This window comes from Nelumbo lutea, chromosome 1 (genome assembly GCF_056320005.1).
Source record: "Nelumbo lutea isolate HS-2025 chromosome 1, American lotus-T2T, whole genome shotgun sequence".
NCBI classification, from domain to species: Eukaryota; Viridiplantae; Streptophyta; class Magnoliopsida; order Proteales; family Nelumbonaceae; genus Nelumbo; species Nelumbo lutea.
Genome location: NC_142684.1, coordinates 96362948 through 96372337, shown reverse-complemented (window position 1 = coordinate 96372337; position 9390 = coordinate 96362948). Strand labels below are relative to the sequence as shown.

General features: G+C 37.2%; 1 non-coding gene across 1 annotated transcript; it reads right to left on the bottom strand.

The window, feature by feature from the left end:
• Positions 1 to 8649: 8649 nt before the first annotated feature.
• LOC148876279 (small nucleolar RNA R71) lies at positions 8650 to 8756 on the bottom strand. The gene has a single exon (XR_016106396.1). It is a non-coding gene; the product is annotated as a small nucleolar RNA R71 (small nucleolar RNA).
• Between the last annotated feature and the right edge of the window lie 634 nt (positions 8757 to 9390).

The window sequence follows — 9390 nt, the reverse complement described above, 5'->3', positions numbered from 1 at the left end:
CTGCCCAGTTGGGCTTCCTTGTATGGCGTGGGACCCAAGCATTGATCTACACATTAGCCACATGGGTTCGGCCCAGCCTTTGTTACAAGGCCTGGTCGAATGCACTGTTAAGACAGTGCACCCCCTGAAACCCATCGAATGGGCTCTATGGGCCCAACACTTACTTTAAGTGGTCCCTGGGCCAAGCCACCTTGTAACACCCAGGGACTGTGGGCGGATGCAAGATTAGCCCATCAGGCATTATCCTCAATGGTCTTACACTTAACCTCTCAGCCCATAATGATCATACACTGCCCGACAAGAGAGGACCTCTCCCTCGGCTGCAAGGAACAGTGTTGCACTCTCCACTTATATGGATCCCGGGAATTAAAACCCTTTTGCAAACATTTTAGAAACCATAATATATATACTTTTATATCTCATATAAAATATACTTTGCAAAACAAATCTCAACGGTTGAAATCGGCTGCCGGCAGTCTTGGTTTCCAACAGTGAGAGTGCATCCCCGATCATTACCTTTGTCCGACAAAGGGGCTGATCCTGTCACTATGATCACCCACTCAGATGAATTCTCGGATTTTCCAAGATACCCAGGTTTTGACCCCCCGCTAAGGATCTCACTGATTGGTACATCAAAGAAAGCCCTATCCGACACCTAGTGCAGTATCATAATCGAGTCTAGGGGTCGGGTGTAACTTTCCAATTTTGCCCATCACTCTCCATGGTCCAGGGCAATACTGGAAATCTGGTCCAGTTCAAAGATTAAAGATTCAATTAATCCCACACTGGTTGTGCCTAGGGTCTCACCCCGGTAGCTGAGACAAGCCACCCCAACCGACTTGGTGGCACCACAGTGTCAGCCTTGTCAGGATAGGTCTCCCCAGACCGACCCACTGGCTGTGAACATTCTAAACTAACACGAGTCTCAATAAGTGTCCAGTTTAAGGGTATTACACAGAAACATACCAAGGGAACATGAATCAAATATGTACTTTTATTCATTTACAATAAACTCATAAAGTACATCAATTTTGATTGAAGCTAAGGGCATACAAAACTGTCTAACACTCTCGTTGCATAAGCTCCCAAACACAAGCTTCTATTTTACTTTTTGTTTTTTTTTTCTTTGTTTTTGGGAGCCGCCCACTTGCTCCTGATAAGAAATTTCAATATAAATATTATTTGTACTGCTAAATAGTGCCAAATGATGATGTGATAAAACAACTAAAGAAATCGTAGAGCTTATGATGTCTAGAAAAAATAAAAGTATTTCTTTGGTTTTTGATTTTAGATACCTACAAAATTGAACTTAGTTAACAGGGGTGTTCAAATTAATCTCTCCCAATTGCCCATTTTGTGTGTAGATATGGTTTTAAGTCCCCCTCAAAATAATGGGGATTTTATTTCCTAGTGGAAAAAGATGTTGGAAGACAAGGCTAGACCACTTAATGTGGGAAAAAGTTAGCTGCATACGAATACTTCAATTCTATATTTAGATGTGATGGTTTTATTATTAGAAATTGCAAATACAAAACTTTCTAATTTCTCAAAATTTTTCCTTTTTTTTTGGATATTTACTTTTTTATTTATTTTATCTCATTTTTAATTATTTATTAATTAAAAATTCCATGCCTGGGAGGCTTACACCTCATGCCTTAGGATGGTAGGACATCTTGCATCTTGCCTCCATGTTTTAAAATAATTGATCTCAAGGACTTGTTTGAGTTTGCACTCAGTTATTGGGAAAGATTGTACTACGTTTTACTTGAATTACTTGTATGTATGCAAAGTCTATTCAGTATGACCAATAACCTCTTTCAGCCTGAGCTAGAGTCTATCTGATTTTGCAATTCTCAAGAATTCTATTCCCTTGTTGGTTGTGTTCCAGTAAAAAATTGATGATCTTTTCTTTATTTTTTCCCAGTCTTTCTTAGTAGTCTAATGTCTTAAAAGAGAAACTTGTGAAACATGTGTTTGCATATATGTTGGCCTACTGATGTTACCTCTTTCTTTGCATCAGTTTATTTTTTTTACCTCCATTTAAGGTTTGATCATTTCTGCTAGATCAGCATTTCCCAATCCAGCCCAGAAGGTTAATATAAATAATATAATATATATTATATAATATTTATAATATATGTATTGTATAAATATATTTATAGTATATACTAATATATTAAAATATGTAAAATAAATTATATATTTTTGTATTTTCAAATACATACTTATATTTAAATTTTAATTTTTTTAAATATAAATTTATTAATTAAAATGGACAGGCCTGAATGCCTGGCCCAGACTGGACATCTATTATCAGACCTGTGGTGCGGGCCATGACAGACGCAGGCAGCCCAAATGCAGTTACTACCCTGTAATAGCCCAGCCCAGCCTAGCACATGATCATCCCTACCCGCAATGCAGGTGGAGATAAGCATACTTTAGTTAATGTATGTTTGAGTATTGTACATATATGCATCCTTATAAGAAGCCTATATAAATACATAATCCATTTTTCCTATGAATAATCATTCTTCTATCTAACAGTAATGGAAAGTGCATTTTGATCTTCTATTTCTAATGACTTAAATTTTGCTTCATATTTCATCAAATCTTTTAAATGCTTACAACTAAACAATTTTCCCAATTACTGTTTCTTTGAGATTCTCTGATGCAACATACCTAGAATCAGAACTATGTGAGATATGCAACACGTCAAAAATGTGCGGATGCAAAGAAAGCTCTGGAGGATCTTCTTTTCAAGAGTGGATGCTCTAGATTTTCATTTCTGGTTTACCCTTCTTGACCTCTTCTGATATGTGACATTATTCAAGAACATTATCCCCACAAATAATCTTAGAATATATTTATTATTATAGACAACTAAAAAAGGTTATGAAAGAATGTTCTTTCTTTTTTTATTTATGCAGATTGTTCTTTGAACTTTCATGGTCTTGTTTTATTCTAATTAGTAAGTTTTGCACGGGATCTAGTAATTTCTAAATCCAGTACACACTATTCCCAAATGCAAGTCCTTCAACTGCATTCTCACAATAAGAATGGTAATTGCTATTAAGTAGGTATTTGTATTTCACATTTGACAGACTTGAAGATTAGGAAATAAGAATACTAACTAATACATGTGATCCGAAAGAACAAATCACTGACAAGATTTGGTGTAGTGTATATTGTATAAAGAACTATCACAACATCTCCAAAACAAATCCAGTTTAAACAAGAGGAATGGCAATTTCTGTTTAGCAGGCACTATATATATGACAGTTCTTCCTTATCAATTTGAACTACAGATATCATCCTAAAAAAAATGAGCTACACAGGATGACTGGATGTATAGATCAAATTGAGAAGTCATCTGGGATGGGTGTACCATTGAAAATTTTAGTTCTTTGTATTTGGTCTATTTTGTTCCTATGTGCAAGTTTCCTTTTGCTTATCAATGACTTATCTTCTTACAGAGAAAAAATGCTGAGTTACAAAGGCATTGGTTCTCCACTCTCTACATGCATTGCATGTGCTATGGCTCTAAATCAAGTTTTTTAAAACTGACTCTGGCCACCGATTTCCAGGTCAGCGGTTTGATTGTTTGGGTTGAGCAGGTCAAAACAGTTCGGGTATTGTCTGCATACTGTAGGTGAGAGGTGAGAGGTCCATCTCTACCTACCTTAAAACCCTCTATCAGACCCTCTTGACCACTCCTTTCTGTAACTCTTTTCAATCCTCTTCAAACCTTAAATAAAAAAATAAAATAAAATAAAATAAAGCAAAAAAGCGAACCATAAAACTTCACCATAAATGAATAAGCACATGTTACCCCATCTTCTTCAGGAGTAAGGTTTCCTAGTTTGACATCTGATTTAATATAATTAATGGAGGTGAATTGATGAACTTACAATTTATCTATAATTTTTGAGGACTTTAGCATGGATTTTTATGCCGGTTTTATTAATTTTTGCCTTAATTTAGCTTAATGCTAAGAATAGGTTCAGGGATAATCAATCCAAGAGAAGGAAGGAAAAAGGCAAGAAAAGAAGGTTCAAAAAGACCAATTTCAGTCCAGCCCGGTCGTGGAAGCAAGAGAGAGCACTTCGGCCCAAAAAGAGCAAGTGAATTCCTTGAGAAAACCCCAGAAAATAAAGCCTAGCTATGAGGAGAATTCGGCCCAGCAAGGAAGGCCCATTTTTAGCCCAAATAACAGCCCAAAAGGAGCTAGGGGCGGCAACTTCTAGGAGTTTCTTGAAGAGAAGGAGGGAGCACTCTAGAAGGTTCATGAGGGGTGTAATACACCCCATTCTAGAGGCTTCAAGAAGGGGCAAGAGCCCCCTTGAAAAACTATATAAGGAGGCCTCTAGGAGGGGAGAAAGTTGTTCAATTGCTTGAGAGAAAGGCTCTCCCACTCTTAGAGGTTCAGCCACCTTGAGAGAAGAGAAGAGAAGAGAAGAAGGCTAGGCGCAAGGAAGAAGAAGAAGAAGGGCTGAAGGAAGTTCAAGACAAGCAAGCTAGAAGAAGAAGGTGAGTTCGAATTGAGGGATTGTGATTCAAAGATTTTTTGTAATAAATCATTTGTAGTTTCATTCTCTTTTGATTTGAATTCAGTTTCTTAGTTATATGTTCTTTCTTCTTTCTCCTTGTTTCCATTCTTCCTTGATGTATTTCAGCTTGTAAAATTTCAGTTCAGCAATCTAATTCTTTTTTATTCATTCAAATGATCATGCATTGTACTTGAAGTTTCTTGAATAAGGGTGTGATTGCAGATCAATTCGGCCAACTAACCTTCAAAACTCAGATCTGAATTCTCAGATCTGAGATTGCAAGATCTGAATTGCTTGAAAGAGAATTCAGATCTGCAAATTTCAGATTGGGCGAATTAATCTACAGCTTGGAATTCCTAGAGTGCTTGAGAGAGACTCTAGGAATTCAGATCTACTATTCAAGAACTGAATTGAGTGCAAGGTTAGAGATAACTTGCACAATTCAGTTGGTGATCAATTCAGATTTGAATTGATGCCTTAGAAGTGTTTGAAGAAATGCATGCATGGGGATTAGATTCTTGCTAGAGATAGAAGAACCGTCACTCATGCATAGGATGAACATGCGCTTGAGAGAGGCTGTTCATGACCTTGGGGTTTCATCAAACCAAGGCTCAATCATGATTTATTCGAATGATCCAAATTGATAGATTGCTGAATTCTGAGATTGACATTTACTGCTTACTCTTCTAACCTGAATTGAAGGCAATTGGACCAATGATTTAGATAGATTTTAATTTAGGATTTCTTAGCTTTCATTAGAGTTTTGATTTATTTGTTGATCAGATAAGAAATGTTCAATTTAGTATTGGTAATTGTTTCCTAAATCCTCGTGGGAACGATACTTCACTCACTACTTTATTACTTGAACGGCTAGTGCACTTGCTAGTGTCACAATGAGCCACACACCAAGTTTTTGGCGCCGTTGCCGGGGATTTAGAGAAGCAATATTAGGAAACATTGAGCATTCTTAATCTGATCTCATTCAGCATTGCATTCATAGTTGGGTTAATTTGCTAACTTTTTCATTTCAGCTTGGACTGCAACTGCTGTACTCATGTAGTTATGTTTCTTCTTTCTAAGTAGATTACTCTCTTTTTCTGGTTTCAGTTTCATTTTAATAAAGGCATATTTGATTTCTATTCAATCTTGATGTTGTTCCCTTCAAAAATAAAAAATAAAAAAAGAAAAAAAAAATTTTTAAACATGAGTGTTGCAGATCTGAGTTGCATTCGGCACTCAGATCAGCAGATTTCAGATCTGCAGCACTCAACCGAAAAGAGTTGCTTGTGTTTCAGATTTTATTATTCTTTTCTTTCATTACAAAAAGAAAAAAAAAAACAAATAAAAAAAAAAAAGGGGGAGATATTTTGAACAACCAGAGGAGCAATTGAGAATTCGGATCAGAACTCAGATCTGAGTTCAGATCTGAATTCTGCTATTGCAGATCTGCAACAGTTCAGATCTGAGTTCCTCTGAACTCAGACCTGAACTGATGAAATTTTGAGGGGAATTGGGTGTCATCACCACCCCAATTCACCCTAGGGCACTTCTGCTATTCCCCAAAAACAATTTGGTAGCAATAACTGAAGGTAAGGCAATTGAGATTTCAGATCCGAACTCAGACTTGAGTTCAGACCTGAACTCTGCTATAGCAGAACTGCAATACTCAGAAAAAAAAATATCTGTTCTCAGCCCTTTATTATTCTTTTCTTTCGTTGCAAAAAGAAAAAAAATATATATTTAGATAGTGAAAAAAAAAAAAAGAGAGAGAGAAAGAACCATGGAAACCAAGGATTCGGATCAGAACTCAGATCTGAGTTCAGATCTGAGTTCTGCTGTAGCAGATCTGCAACAGTTCAGATCTGAGTTCTCTTGAACTCAGTCCTGAACTGATGTAAATTCAAAGGGTAATTGGGGGTTATCTTCACCCCAATACACCCTACAAAAAATCTGCTATCTCCCAAAAATAATTGGATAGTCATGGTTAAAAAAAAAAAAAAAAAAAAAAAAAAAAAAATTCGAATCTGCAATCACCTAGATCTGAACTGGGGTTGTGAACAGAGCAGGATACAGGGCATACTTTGCTGTATTAAATAACTTGTACTCCGATCTATCTGAGCTGATTTGGTTGAAGAAAAGTATATTTAATCTGAGAATTTTTTATGCCTCAAGAGATTTCATGAAAAGTGGCACTTCCACACCATTTTTTCTATTAGAGTTCAGACCTATAGCAGGGCTACTATAGCAGACCTGCTACAGCAAGACTGAACCAGGGCAGGTTTTGAACAGGTTTGTATTACAATTAACATTACTAAATTGGCATTGTGAATTGTCCTAGGCTGATCTTTGAAATTTTTTTTTTTCAAGATAGATAGCTCTGATTTCAGCTATGCATGAATAGAAAGTCTAGCAGATCTGAATGGGTGTGTGCAGCCATGTGTACTACATTCCAATAAGTGTATACTCCATCAAGGGCTACATTGATGGAGCCATGTTTCTTCTCTTGATACTTGATTGTTCCATCCTTAGTTTCAGTTTTAATGTAGCTTATGCAAATCAAATTTCTCTTCTTCTTTTGGTTCTAAAAAAAAATATATATATATAAATAAATAAATAAATAAATCTCAAAATGAGTTCAGATCTGAATTGCATTCATCAATCAGACCTGCACTCATCCAAAAAGATTTTGGTTGCATTGCTGTATTTTGTTTTAGTTTTCTTCCTTTAAAAAAAAAAAAAAAAAAAAAAGAAAAGAAAAGAAAAATAGAAAAAGAAAAGAAAAAGAAAATAAGATCCCAGCAGCCACACCATGGTGAATACAGGTCTGATTTCAGATTTTTTTTTACTAACTGATTGATTTTGGTTTTGTGCAGATCTGTATACAGCATGTTTCATTGCTGATATCAGTAGGTTATCCTGCTGAATTGCTCAGTTTTAGTATGGCTACTCCATCTGGTGTTTGGTGATGCATAGCTCATCAAAACAGTGGGCTCAGATCTGATATTTAGTAGCCTTCCAATATGGAAATCAGACCTGAGCACAACTGTACTGTTATCAGCAGCTGCTATTATATTTATTGTTGTTCTCAGTGGCTTCTGAGATTTCAGAGCTGATCTCAATTTTGTATAGAACTGATGTCTGAATTGCTATCAATCATTTGTACATTGATTGACCTTCAGTAGCACAGAAGAGCCTTTTAATATGAAACTCAGACCTGAACACAATCACTGCTGATCCGCACTTGGCTGTCCTCAGTAGCTGCTAAGATTTCATAACTGTATATTACTGTTCTCAGTAGCTACTGAGATTTCAGCTCTCAGCAGTTTAGATCTGTGTAATTAAATCCCGTCCCTGATTTCAGCAATATAAAGAAGAGGAATTTGTAAACTGTTGTTCTACTCAGAGATTACTGAATTCAGACCTGTTTGTAAATTGCTACTGAATTTTGTATATTGAATAAGATGTTGATATGCTTTTAGTTAGCTGCATTTATTTATTTTAGGATGTAGGTTTGTATATTCCAATACTTCACTTTACATTTTCAGTTGTAATAGGATTAGTTATTTATTTTCTTTTGTGAATATTGGCCTTTTTATTGCTTTGACCTTTACAGTTTATGACAAGCAGACCTGAACTGGAAGAGATCCTTTACGACCCGGAGATTGAACGGACTCTCCGTGTCCGTTTGAGAGCTGCTAAGCAAGTCAGACAAGAAGCACAAGAAATGGCTGAACAAAGAACTATGATGGATTATGCCAAGCCCACCCTCACCGGGACTGTCTCCAGCATTATCAGGCCAACTATTGCTGCCAATAACTTCGAAATTAAACCGGCCATAATCCAAATGATACAAAATACGGTTCAGTTTTGTGGTATGGCCCATGAGGATCCGAATGCCCATATTGCTAACTTCTTGGAAATCTGTGACACCTTCAAACACAATGGTGTAAGTGATGATGCCATCCGGCTGAGGTTATTCCCATTTTCTTTGAAGGATAAAGCCAAAGCTTGGTTGAACTCATTACCGGCAGGATCTATAGCCACATGGGATGAAATGGCCAGTCGTTTTCTCTCTAAATATTTTCCCCCTTCTAAAACTGCTAAAATGAGGAATGACATCACTACATTTTTCCAGCAAGAGGGGGAATCTCTCTATGAGTCCTGGGAACGTTACAAAGAGCTACTAAGGAGGGTTCCTCACCATGGCCTTCCGATTTGGCTGCAGGTGCAAACATTTTATAATGGTCTGACCGATTCAAACAAGACCATCTTAGATGCAGCAGCTGGGGGCTCCATAAACAATAAGACTCCCGAGGTTGCCCATGCACTCATCGAGGAGATGGCAGCCAATAACTACCAATGGCATTCAGAAAGGACACCAGTTAGAAAGCAGCATGGCCTTCATAATGTGGATACATACACAGCTCTCTCTGCACAAATAGGAGCACTTAGCAAAAAATTTGATGAGATGCAGATGGCAGCTATGCATGTACAGTATGATAAGTGTGGGGGAGGCCATGATAGCACTGAATTCCAAGTTGGCAGTCAGACTTTTCAGTCCACAGAACAAGTAGACTTTGTTGGCAACTTTACAAGACAGCCAGGAAATCAGTACCATCATGCCCATAACCCCGGATGGAGAGGCCACCTGAATCAGCATGCACCTAAGCCTTTCCACCAAAACTTCTATCAGCCGGAACCGAAATCTAACTTGGAGGAGCTGATGACCAAGTTCATAGCTAGTGCGGAAAATAGATTTCAGAAAAACGAAACATCGATAAGGAACTTGGAAACTCAGGTTGGGCAGCTGGCACAGATGATTTCAGAAAGGGCTCCGGGTACC